This window comes from Peromyscus californicus, unplaced genomic scaffold (assembly GCF_007827085.1).
Source record: "Peromyscus californicus insignis strain IS unplaced genomic scaffold, ASM782708v3 Scaffold_3__1_contigs__length_106647218, whole genome shotgun sequence".
In the NCBI taxonomy this organism is placed as follows: Eukaryota; Metazoa; Chordata; class Mammalia; order Rodentia; family Cricetidae; genus Peromyscus; species Peromyscus californicus.
The window spans coordinates 73,230,156-73,243,141 of NW_026294551.1; the positions used below are offsets into that span (position 1 = coordinate 73,230,156).

The 12,986-nt window shown below is 40.6% G+C and overlaps 1 protein-coding gene across 4 annotated transcripts in view; it reads right to left on the bottom strand.

The window, feature by feature from the left end:
• Positions 1 to 12,986, bottom strand: part of Rnf130 (ring finger protein 130) — a 110,461-nt gene that overhangs the window by 82,904 nt on the left and 14,571 nt on the right. The window lies entirely within an intron of this gene.

Consider the following 12,986-nt stretch of genomic DNA (forward strand, 5'->3'; position numbering starts at 1 on the left):
AATTAAAGATGAAGTCAGTAAGTCCTGTTCTCCAAATACTATGCAGATCCAGAGCTCAATGAAGCAAGGCTGTATGTATTTCCACAAAGGGCAACACAATGAATCTAACCAATGTCTGTAGGAGAAAGAGAGGGGCTTTACTAAAATGCTTCTTGTACTACAAAGTAAAACAATGGAAACTTTTTTTTAACTTTACAGATGAAAAGGCCAGTAAAAACCAGGGTGGGTAGGTTGGTAAGAGAGGAGTAAAGGAAAACATACAAACCAAGGTGACAGTCCTCGCCATCTTCCAGCCCATTCACTTGCACTTACCAGCTTCTAAACACACTGCTGTTGTCACCACCACCAGGAGAAAACAGAAGAATTTTGCTTGGGGTAAATGAGGAGGCCAAAGTAATCTTTAATTCAGCTATCAAGTGGTCATGTTGAAATGCAAGCATGGCAAATAAACTTCTTAACAGATGTCAAAAGAAATCATAAAACTTAAATTTGGGCCTATATTTAATAGTGAAAATGATATGAAGAAAAAACATTCTTCTACTTTACATTTATTGGAAAAGTAACTCTATATATCTGCATTAAGCTATATAATACAGGATACAAGGAGACACCAAGCTACCCCTTAGTCCTACAAATTACATGGCCACAGATACAGACTTTTAGAGAGACTTTGTTGCAAATACTTACAAAGGCATCTGAATTGGTCAAACTAAGTTCTTCAATCTTTGATCCCACACATGACACTTTCTGTAAATCCACAAAGAAGCCCCTGCTTCCCCTGCCCATTTAGAACAAGTCAAAATGAGAGAAAAGGATGGTCTATAGGGAGAAGGAAGCCACCAAAGGCAGGGCTGCAGACCATCAGCTGGCAAGCAGGGACAGGGAGCAGGGGGGACAGAGGCCTTCTGCCTCCTGTAGTCGATCACTTATCAGTCCTGTGTGTATGGTGGAGAGAAGAAGGAGATCACAGCACACTGACTCCAAAGGGTAACCTCAAAGACAGACAAATCACAACTAAGTATTGAGTGCTAGTAATAAAGGATAATTATAATTTATACAGAAAGAACACTAGTAGGAAAATGCTTGTTTTCTGTAAGCATACTGCAAAGCAAAAGAAACCAGATGCTTATAATATTTGTCTATTAAAAGGTAAAGATGTCACTGATATGAAAAGTCACACCTACCATTCCCACTTAGATTTTATTCATTAATTTCTCTTATGAAGGAGGGAGGGAGAGAGAAAGGTGATAGAATAAAAGCACTTTCTATGAAAGGACTTTAGATACTCACAGTAGGAGGTGATGCTTCTACAACGTGTCATGAGAGGTACCTGCTACCGGCCTACAACTTCTGCTCCTTAATACACTAATCCTTCATTAGTGAGGCAAGGGGCGGTCTGTGTGAGTGTGTGGGAGGGAGGATAACACTGTTAGGGAAGATTGCTGGGGATGCAGTTCATTTGAGTAACACATGTAAAGCCCTGACTTCTATCCCAGCATCAGAGAAAACTTAAATTGAAAAAAAGTCTGTCAACAATTTTTCTCAACTACCGAGAGACACAGTCATCACATTATGAAACTTTAAAATTCTGAAGCAGATTGTTTACCTCCAGCAGTATCTGTTACACAGATAATTACGCTGTTTTAAAATACAAGCATTGAAAAGATGTTTTATGATAACCTCTTAAGTCTTAGGAAATTGTCCAACATCATATCCAAATAAGGTAACCAGAAATGGGTTTCAAGTATTTCATTTGTTATTTTTCAAAGTGGACTGCTATATAAACCCTGGCAGAAAATGCAGATTACAGAATGCCCAAAGGGATCTGCACGTTTGTTTTATATGAAACTTCCATTTTCTGTGGTGTCCTTTCTCCCCGTGGTTTCACATACTTTTACAATGCAGTCAAGAGGAAACTATGGAATTATGGAATCAGCAATATAAGGGGTACAAAGTCTAAACCAACTACTTACTAGCTGAGCAACTGTGATGGGTTTCTTAACCTCACTGATTTAAAATTTCTGATTATTACCAAACTGGACTTATTGACTGGTGGTGACAGGGCACTGGACCCAGGACCTCACTTAGACTACACAAGCGTTCTACCACTGAGCTACGCCCTAAGCCTGATACTGTCATCTCAGAGTTACATATGTGAAAAAGCTAGTCATCGTCTCTTTACTCTAGAGAGCCTAAAATGATTTCTCTTTCTTTTCCTCAGTGTCCCTCCTGTCTTGTCCTAGCAATCCAGTTCAGTTCCCTGGGGATGTTCGAAGCCAGTGTCTTTGAAATTCCACTGTGGCTCTGCAACAGGCCATGCTCCACGTTTCTGAGCTCTTAAGTGCTGGCTCTGTCTTTCTGACAGTTCAGTCTACTGAGAACACGCCTAGTGTTCTCAGGCTGCCAAGGAACAGCAAAGGTGTACCAAGCAAAATCCATGAAACCTACTGAAGAGAACTTTGAAATTCTATAGGAATCCCTACCCACTAAGAACAGAATCTAGGACAACTGCTGGGTCCAAACGAATTCCAACAACAGACTGTATATGCAAAAGAATATTCCTACTCCATAAAACTCACCCAAATGCAAAAGGTTCCAAAAGCTAAACATCAGTAAGAATGAAATGTGGAACAAGAAGAATGAGACATGTGGGTTTCTGTTCCAGGAAGCAGTATTTATTATTCAGAAGAAGAAAATGAGGTTTTCAGAACCACTTAATACTGCAGTGTATGTATTCTATCTCAATATTCCTTCTAATTATAAAAATAAATGAACAATGAAATAGTAATAATAGTTTTGAAACAGCTGCACATAGTGATTAAGTGGTACTACTGCAAATTTAATGCCATTTGTTTGTATTTGAACAATTTATTTTGTGAAAACATATTGAAGCATGGAAGATATATGCAATTATGGACTATTAAAATATGTCATTAGCAATTCTGTTAAAATTCAGAACCACTTTACTTCATATTCTTAAGACAGTGCTGCCTCTGACTTCTTTGCAATTATTAGTTATAGAGCTGAGGAAACTAACAAGTCATAATGAAATTATAGATCATATAAAATATTACACTATATAATAACTTGAGGCCCGAGAATAGCGCAGCAGTGAAGTGCTTGCCTAGTTTATGTGAGGCCCTAGGGTAAGGCCCCAGCACCACCAAAAGATAGTAACAAAACCAAAACCCTTAAGTTTTGTTTCCTATATAGACTTTCCTGCTGAATGTAAAAACAAGAACAAGGCTTTCATTTACTTCTTGATAGGTACCAAACAAGCATGGGATTCTCACCTCAATGAATTTTGTATCCAAGTGTGTACAGGTGCATGTCGAGGCCAGAGGACAACCTCAGGTGACACCCTGAGGAACTCTTTCTTCTTCTTTGGACAGGATCTCTGGTCTGGGCTCACCAGTTAGGCTAGACTAGCTGCTCAGTAAGTTCCAAGGATCTTCCTGACTCCACCTCCCCAGTTCTGGGATTACAAACATACTCCACTATGCCTGGCATTTTTTAGGTGGGTTCTGGGGACCCAACTCAGGTCCTATTGCTTGCAAGGCAAGCACTTTACCAACCACCTTCCAAGCCTAATTAGTATTTTTAACTTATGTACACAGAAGCAAACCAAGTATCAAAGACAAATAAAATGGACTAAACACTGTCCTTCGACTTCACAGCCCCTCTAAGCTCACTGAGGTGGTATGACTGACACAATCTCAACACAGTATGAGAGAACATCAGGAAGCAGAGTGTTTAGAATGCAGGAAAGGATAGAACATATGGTAAAGGGCCAGTGAAAGCCAAACAGAACCCTTGAAAAGTTGCCCAAGCAGAAAGGACGGAGCACGGAAATGACTAAAATACAGGACGGGTGGGGATGCAGCTCAGCTGGATGCTTGCCTAGTGTGCATGAGGCCTTCGGGCTGATCCCTAGCAGTGAAACAACAAACACAGCGAACCTTAAATCCACCAGACACACACACACACACACACACACACACACACACACACACACACACTTGTGTGTGTGTGTGTGTGTGTGTGTGTGTGTGTGTGTGTGTGTGTGTGTGTGAGTATTTTGAACTTGTGTGAGACTCAGGAAAGATGGATACACAGCAGAAGCTGTAACACAAATTTAAGATGACGGAGCTCTAGAAAGACCTTATTTGGAATGGGAGAAGGAAAATGTTGCAGTATGAAGAAAATGTAACTATTTAGGGATTTTACTTTATTTGTATTACTTATGTGCTGGAGATCCACCCTAGGCATACCAGGCCCAGTGTTTTACTACTGACCTTACTTCTAGTCCTTGAAATGTAAATATTTAAAAGGCTGTGGGCTAGTGAGATAGCTCAGCTGGTAAAGGCACTTGCTGCCAAGACTGATGACCTGAGTTCAATCCCTAGCATCTACACAGTAAAAGGAGAGAATTAACTTCCACAAGCTGTCCTGACTCCCATATGCATACCATGCCATACACTAGTTCAATATATAGATATAAACACAAGATAATAAATTATTAAAAATGTAAAAAATTAAGGTTATTTATATGAATTAATGGATAAAATCTATTCTTCCATTCTAATAGTCTAAAACTTGGCACATGATTAATTTAACAGGATTTCACCTCTTAAAAATCAAATTCCTCCTCACACAGGGAACAGTCACCCTGTTCTGTGTGGGTGAATGGTTTCCTCCCTAGCCCCAAGAACCATGAGTTTGCTGTAACCCTCCTGGGTGCGAGTGGTGCAGAATCAAGAACCCAGCAAAGCACTCTTCTGTTGGTGCAGTTAAGACAGGGCCTCTTGCTCTCAGTTAAGACAGCTGCTCCAGCTCACAGGGCCTCTTGCTCTCATTGCCTATGTGTCTTATTTCCTCTTCCTGGAATGCCAATCGTACCACACTCTTGGCTAACCACTTTCTGAGCTTTGGAGTTCTGCTTAAATGTCTTCTTCACATGGCTTCTTTCCTTTAGAGACTGAGTTGGGCAGATTTTTCAAGTTGCCATGGTACCCTAGAACTGTATCCCTCTTGGCATTCACTGTACTATATCAGTAACTGCCTGTTTATTTCTGAATCTTTCTTTTTAGAAGGTGTGATCCAGTATCTCCTCCAATATGTCTGGCACATAGGAAATACTTAACATATCTGATATAGGGAGAAGCTAGGGATATAGTTTAGTGATAGAGCATCTGCCTAGTAAAGTGTGAAGCCCTAGTTTCACTTCTTAGTCCACAAAAACAACAAAAAAATTTTTTGATGTAAGAAGAGTGATCAAGTGAAATTAAGAAAAAGAAAGAAAGAAAAAAGAGAGACTAAACGTTTGTTTCATGTATATTTTTTTGGCGTATGTGTTGTATGATGTGCATGTGTTCACATGTGTATAGGTGCACACACATGTATGCATGTGAAGGCCTGAGGCTGATGTCCAGCATCTCCTTGGATTGCTCTCCACCTTATATATTGAGGCATGATCTCTTGCTGAGCCTGGAACTCACTGGGCTAGTCTAACTAGCCAGCTTGCTCTAGGGATCCCATCTCTGCCATGCCCACCCAGCTTTCCACTGGGTTCTGGGATCCTAACTGTGGTCCTCATGCTTGTGTGACAAGCAATCACCTGTGGAGACATCTCCCTAGTCTCTTGAGTCAATGATTTTTGTTTGATGACTCATGTTTTATCAGTTAATTTCTATAAACAAAATTAAACTTGCCTGAGTTGAAGGTTTCCACTGGCAGATGTGTTCTGATTACTTTCCCTTTCCTATCTTGGAATATTATAATCTCTTTAGTCTACAGATTTCCCAGTTCTTTCTATCTATCTATCTATCTATCTATCTATCTATCTGTCTGTCTGTCTGTCTGTCTGTCTGTCTGTCTGCCTGCCTGCCTGCCTGCCTGCCTGTGTTTGCAAAGTTCTAGCCTTATGACGCAAAGAAAAAAGAAAATTCTCTATTTTTGTTCCTAATTTTAAGAATGTACTTTTACTGTCCAGCTACTGGACTTGTGTTGTGGCTTTCATTCTCTTATCCACTTCTACAGACGGGGCCTATTCTCATGTTTCTATTCTTCCACTGAGCCAGATCTATTACTTACTTTTACTGGGTTTTAAGTATTCTTGAAAATGTTTGATTTTTCCTTTTCTCTTTTCTGTTCATTTCAATTCTCTCAACTTTGTATATCGGATCATGCATTGCTTAATGACAGGGACACATTCTGAGAACTGTGTGGCTAGGAGATAATCCTTGCAGCATGGATGTTAAAGGGTATGCTCAGACAAGCTAAGGTGGAGATGACATCACTAAGCGATATAATCTTATGGGACCGCCTGGGTACACACACACCCATTATTGATGAAATGTGCCCATCTAGTATGTAAGTTTGCTTCATTCCTCTAATCCCTTTTTTTCCCTCGTAGGGTTTGGTAGCATAATACACAGAGTAACAGAAGCACACTCTTTATTCATTTTTCAGGAACTTTCTATCAATGATCATTCCTGCTTTTGCTTCCCTCTGCTTAAACCTGCTGGTCTCAAAAAAGTGAAAACAGGATCTTAAAACTGCCCTTTACTGCTGCCCTTTCAGGAGTGGTCTGTACCCACATGCTGGTATCCATTTGCCCCACCAACATTTCACTTTTAGCCTTTCTGCCTCCTACCACTACACTGGAACTGTGGACTTATACATTGGTCATTTCACTGGACACTCTTTGTCCTCCAAACTGACCTCTAAGCCAGTGGTTCTCAACCCTTGGGGCTGTTGAATGGCCCTTTCACAGGGGTTGTTTAAACCATGGGAAAACACAGATATTTACATTATGATTCTTAATAGTAGCAAAATTACAGTTATGAAGTAGCAATGAAAATAATTTTATGGTTGGGGCTCACCAGCACATGAGGAACTATATTAAAGGGTCACAGCATTAGGAAGGTTGAGAACTACTGATCTAAACAATGACAACTCAACTGTGATTTCCTCCAAACTGCAGATCTTCATAGCTTCCTGGGTTATCGCTGTCTTTATCTCTTCTTTCTCCACCTGATCTCTAGGTGGTGTTTTATGAGACTCTGGCCCCTAAAACATAGGTCTAGAGCAGTGGTTCTCAACCTTTTTAATGCTGTGACCCTTTAATGTAGTTCCTCATGTGCTGGTGAGTCCAAACCATTAAATTATTTTCTTTGTTTACTTCATAACTGTTATTTTGCTGTTATGAATCATAATGTAAATATCTGTGTCTTCAATGGTCTGAGGCAACCCCTGTTAAAGGTTCAGTTGACCCACAACAAGGTCACGACTCACAGGCTGAGAACTGATGGTCTAGGGTTTTCCCATGGTATATGTCTTTTCTTACCAGAATAAAATACTTCCTAACACCATATATAAAGCTTTTAAAGTGTACTTGTCACTCTTTCCCTTTGATGAGTGTGAGTATCACAACATACACAGTTAAATCAAGTCAACAGCATCAGGAGAGGACAATGGGAAATGTTTACACAGGGAAGGGGATCCATTTCTTCTCATTCCAAGAACAATCTCTAGTCTTGATTTCTATGAGTTAACAGGAACTCTTGAATGTTTCCAACCAAGTTCCAGGAAAGGAGGCCTGGAAGAAGTCTTTGCAGGTCCTTCTACGTCTAATCATTCTGTTTCTTACTTATCCATTTACAGGCTGTTCTGCATCACTTCCTAGGCAAGACCATAGGACCACATAGCTGTTCTGCTACCAGGAGGCCACTTCCAAAAGAATACTGCTGGACAGGAACTGAACAAGGGAGAAAGGTTTATTTATACTTCTAGTCACAACTAGGGAGAAAGTTCTTAGTTTCCCTCTGCAGCAGTGTTGTAACTTTACAGAAAAGATACAACAAAGGCTTGGGAATGTGCAGATGTAGCCTTCCTTGTGAGACAGGTCATCAGAATGGTGGGGATCCCTTACTGTGAGGTGAGCTCCTTTTGGAGCAGCTCAAGCTTCTCCGATTCTATTTTTCTGATGCTTTCTCTCTGCCTGGAATCTCCTTAGGAAACTAATTACTCATAGTCTATCCCCTCACTAGTACACTAGAACAGTTTGAAGTTAACTCTTCAAGTTGTCTTTTAGTATCTGCTTATTTAAACGAACAAAACACAACACCAGAAATCATATTGAACACAGACCCCTAGATACGTTAGGGAAGTGCTCTACTCTGAGCTAAACCACAAGTCCCTAGAAATCCTACTCAATCCAGTCATCTGCTTCGAGGCAGCCATGAGCTTGAGTGTGACATCTATTTGCACACTAGCCCTAAGAATACGAGGGGATGGGAGCAGAGAGATAAGCACAGAGTAAGCCACACAGAAGTAAGAAACCTAAGTAACATATTTGAGGGAAGGGTTTTTTTCAGTATCTCACCAAACCAGGGAAAAGAGGATTCAGATTGAAGGTAGGCGGAAGCCAAAGGCAGGTAAGCAGGCAGGAGGCAGGAGGCAGGAGGCAGGTAAGAATGCTCTTCCCAGGGGGAAAGCAGACAATTTTGTTCTTTACAAGCCTGCTACTGAATGCACAGGGCTCACTCACATTAGGAAGGACTATCTGTTTTCACTAATTTATGAGTTTAGATGTTAACACCATCCAAAAACACTCCCACAGAAATGCTCGTAACAACGTAAGACCAGTATTTCAGCACCCCTGCACCCAGGAAGTGGACATATATATAGCACCTACATCAAGTCCTTTTCATATCTCACCTTTCCCTTCATCAGTAGTCTTCATCCCTCAGAAAGTCCTCTAAGGAGAACACTACAGTAAACTTGCATTTTTACATATGAAAACATCCTTCCATTGTTCTCATTCTTGAATGAGCATTAGTTTAAATGTTAAATAAAATTAATAAAAAATTAAAGCTCCCTATAACTATCCCTTAGTTTTATTTTTAATGAAGACAAAATATTTGAATTGTGTATTCTCTTAAACATTATTCTACTCACTTTTTACTTTTTTTTTTTTAGGTTTTTCGAGACAGGGTTTCTCTGTGCAGCTTTGCGCCTTTCCTGGATCTCGCTCATCTAGACCAGGCTGGCCTTGAACTCACAGAGATCCGCCTGCCTCTGCCTCCCAAGTGCTGGGATTAAAGGCGTGCGCCACCACTGCCCGGCCCCACTTTTTACTTTTAAATATAGTAATTTTCAAAGTATATACTTCTACTTTCCTAGTTGGCAATTTTTACTCCTTTGGCCACGTTCTAAAGAACATATCACAAGTTATTCCTTGTATAGAGATTTTTTAAGGAGGCAATAAAATGTCTTCTGGATGATGGGACAGCACTGCAAGAAGAGTCCTGCACAGCTCAACTCAACTGTCAGCAAGTTGAGCTGTCAATAGCTATCCATTATCGTTTGTCTTCTATACTTAGTTACCGTACATCTCAAATGGATTTTGATTATTTTTCACATCCTCAGAACTCAAATATATTTGTTGGATGTTCTCCATGACATAATAAAAAGCATCTTAAAAGCAATTTTAAATGATGGCTAATACAAATCACTTTACATGAAAAGTCATGTTCAAAAATAATTTCTATTACAATTGATACAACAAATATCTCATTCAAGAGAGATGCTATAAATCAAAGTAAGTGAAAATATGTAGCTCAGTTCTCAGACAAAAAGTGGTACCAGAGTACAACAGGAGTGTTAAGTATTTAAACTGCCTTACTGCCTAGCCATGAAAGGATTTCAGTATTGAGTATGACTCCTTCAGGCCATTTCTTTACTTGGCTGTCCATCATGCTTTCCTCTCGCCTGTGACTATTCCTTCTCATTTTCCAAGGTTCTGTCCTCTGCTCACTTTTCTCAGCAAGATGTACACATCCATTCCCATGGCTTCTTAGTGACAGTAATATCTAAGTCTCTCTTGACATTTAGCATTTAACACTCAACTGTCTGCTACTCAGGTTTGTACTTCTACTCATGTGATCTTGTGGTGCTAAATTCCTAGTCCACAGCATCATCAACTTAAACACATGAGACTGGACTCCCTATTAAAAACCAGGAAGTAACTATAGAGATACTCAGCTCAGTCAACAGTCTTCTGATTTTCCTGCCACAAGACCCACCAAAGTTAATGACTGACTCAAAATGGCTAATGCACACAGATATCTAGGACACTACCAAGAATCCAAAGCAAAGCTGGACAGTGACACATGCTAGTAATCACAGCACTAGGGAGGCTGAAAGATTTTTGTCAAGTCAGCCTTGGGCTACATGGTGAGGACCTGTCTCAACAATTACAATAGAATTCAGAGGAACCTGAACGCAATGGTGTAAACCTATAGTCCCAGTCTCCCTGTATTCTGAGGCAGAAGGATCACTTGAACCCAAGGGGTCAAAGCTAGCTTGGGCAAGACCCTATCTCAAAAATCCAGAACAGTGTCTAAGAAATAAACACATGGGCAGAAATATAAAGGAAATGGGTGCACTTCTGTTTTAAAATCACTTCTTTATTCTAGTACCATTAGTTCCAGTACATGACAGGACCAACAAAGACTAACCCAATCTGGTCCAATGATATACAGGAGACAGGCAAAGAAATGAGTAGTCGACACTAAGGGCAGAAGATACGTGTCAAGAGGCATTTAAGATGAGGTGTTGACTCAGGAGGTAGGGAAGAGGACGGGGAAGGAGAACAACCATTCACTCAGTCCCGGAGAAAAAAACTGTGTGAACAGTTAGAAGAGATCACACAAGAGCAGGTGGTTTCAAGTGTTCTTGTGTGATTTCTTTCAAATTCCCACAGTGTTTTACAGCACAAAATGCAAAGAATTTTTCCATCCCCAGCACACTACCTTCCTCCTAGTGTCAGACAAGGAAAGCTACTTGGCTTTTCTTCCCTGAACCCCTGGTTGAAAAGACTATTCTTTCCCACAGAACTGCCTTGGTAACCTTGTCAAAAGTCAACTGGCCAAACCTAAGGTCTGATATCTGGATTTGAGTCCCATCCCACTGATCTGTGCATCTGATCTCATATTACTGCCTTGTAGGTAGTTTTAGTATCAGGAAATATGTACCGTCCAGGGGGTGTGTGTGTGTGTGCATGCACATCCATCACTCTCCACAGTATTTTTTGAGATAGGGTCTTTCAAAGAATCTGGAACTCACCGACTCCACTAGGCTGGCCGGCCAATGAGCGCTAGCTATTTGCCTGTGTGTTGATATGCCCAGCTTCTATGAGGGTCCTGGGGACCCAAACACAGGTTCTTACGCTTGTGCAGCAGACGCTAGTGACTGAGTCATCTCCTCAGTTCCTAACTTTTTGTTCTTTTTCAAGACTGTATTTTTTAAAAAATAATTTGAGTCTCTCGTGCTTTCATGTGGATTTTAGGGTCAATTTATCAATCTCTCTAAAACAAACACAAAAAGGAAAGAAAAACAAAAAACCAACAAGTAATTTTTATATGGTTGTATAGGTCAATTCAGAAAGTATTGCTATCTTTTTTTTTTTAATAATTGATTTATTTTTATTTTATACGCATTGGTGTTTTGTGTCTGTGAGAGGGTGTCAGATTCCCTGGAACTGGAGTTACAGACAGGTGTGAGCTGCCATGTGGGTGCTGGGAATTGAACTCAGGTCCTCTGGAAGAGCAGCCAGTGCTCTTAACCACCGAGCCATCTCTCCAGCCCCAAGTATTGCTATCTTAAGAATACTGGAGCTGGAGAGATGGCTCAGTGGTTAAGAGCACTGGCTGCTCTTACAGAGGACCCTGGTTCGATTCCCAGCACCCGCTGGCAGCTTACAGCCATTTCTAACTCCAGTCCCATCCTCTTCCGGCCTCTGTGCACTACATGAAAATGGTGCACAGACATGCATGCAGACAGAACATGCATACACATAAATAAAATAAAGGATTAAAAATGTAAAAAAATGGCATGTGCTACTTAGACCATACACACATACACACACACACATTATTTTTTAACTAAAATGTCTGTTACTAAACTAATATGCCTTTAAAAAGCTCTGCAAAGAAACACAAGAAGAAACTGGCAGAGTTAGTACTTCAACTCCTGAATCTGCTGTCTTTGGCTACCATAAAGATTTAAAAAACAAAACAAAACCCAATTTGGAAAAGAAATCCAAAAAACTACACAGCAACATGAAACTATTAGAAATATAGATTTATTTCATCTGTTATTAATCATTAATCTAAGTATTAGGCCTTAAGATGCCAGCTATGTCAAAGAAAATTGAGTGCGTAATACTTCTAAGAACAAGACAGGTGGTGGCGGCACACGCCTTTAATCCCAGCACTCAGGAGGCAGAGGCAGGCGGATCTCTGAGTTCAAGGCCAGCCTGGGCTACAGAGCGAGATCCAAGACAGGCACCAAAACTATACAGAGAAACCCTGTCTCAAAAAACAAACAAACAAAAACAAACAAACAAAAACTTCTAAGGACAATGCATACAACGTGGACACACACATGCATACACTCAAACCAACTGGGCAGGAAGAAACAATGGATTTGGGACGCAGATAAGAACTATAGTCTTAAAAAAAAACAACTATAGTCTAAGCAATGAGTAACAGTGCTAATGAATGTGGAAATCAACACATTTTAGATCATCATGTCTGGCAATGAGATACGGGTTGGGGATCTAAAGAGGAAAGGGCTAAGTTTCTGGTAAACTGGTAAACACAACTGGATCGTGAAGGTGCTAATGATAAACGATGACACTGGATGGAGCTGGGACAGAGTTTTGAAGGAAAGGAGATGAATTGTCTCAGACAAATGCTAGGAATGACAGGGCCATTCTTAGTATGGTTAGGCTCAGACACGACACCTCCTAGGGCAGTACTTTTTTTTTTTTTTTGGTTTTTCGAGACAGGGTTTCTCTGTGTAGCTTTGCGCCTTTCCTGGAACTCGCTTTGGAGACCAGGCTGGCCTCGAACTCACAGAGATCCGCTTGGCTCTGCCTCCCGAGTGCTGGGATTAAAGGCGTGCGCCACCACCGCCCG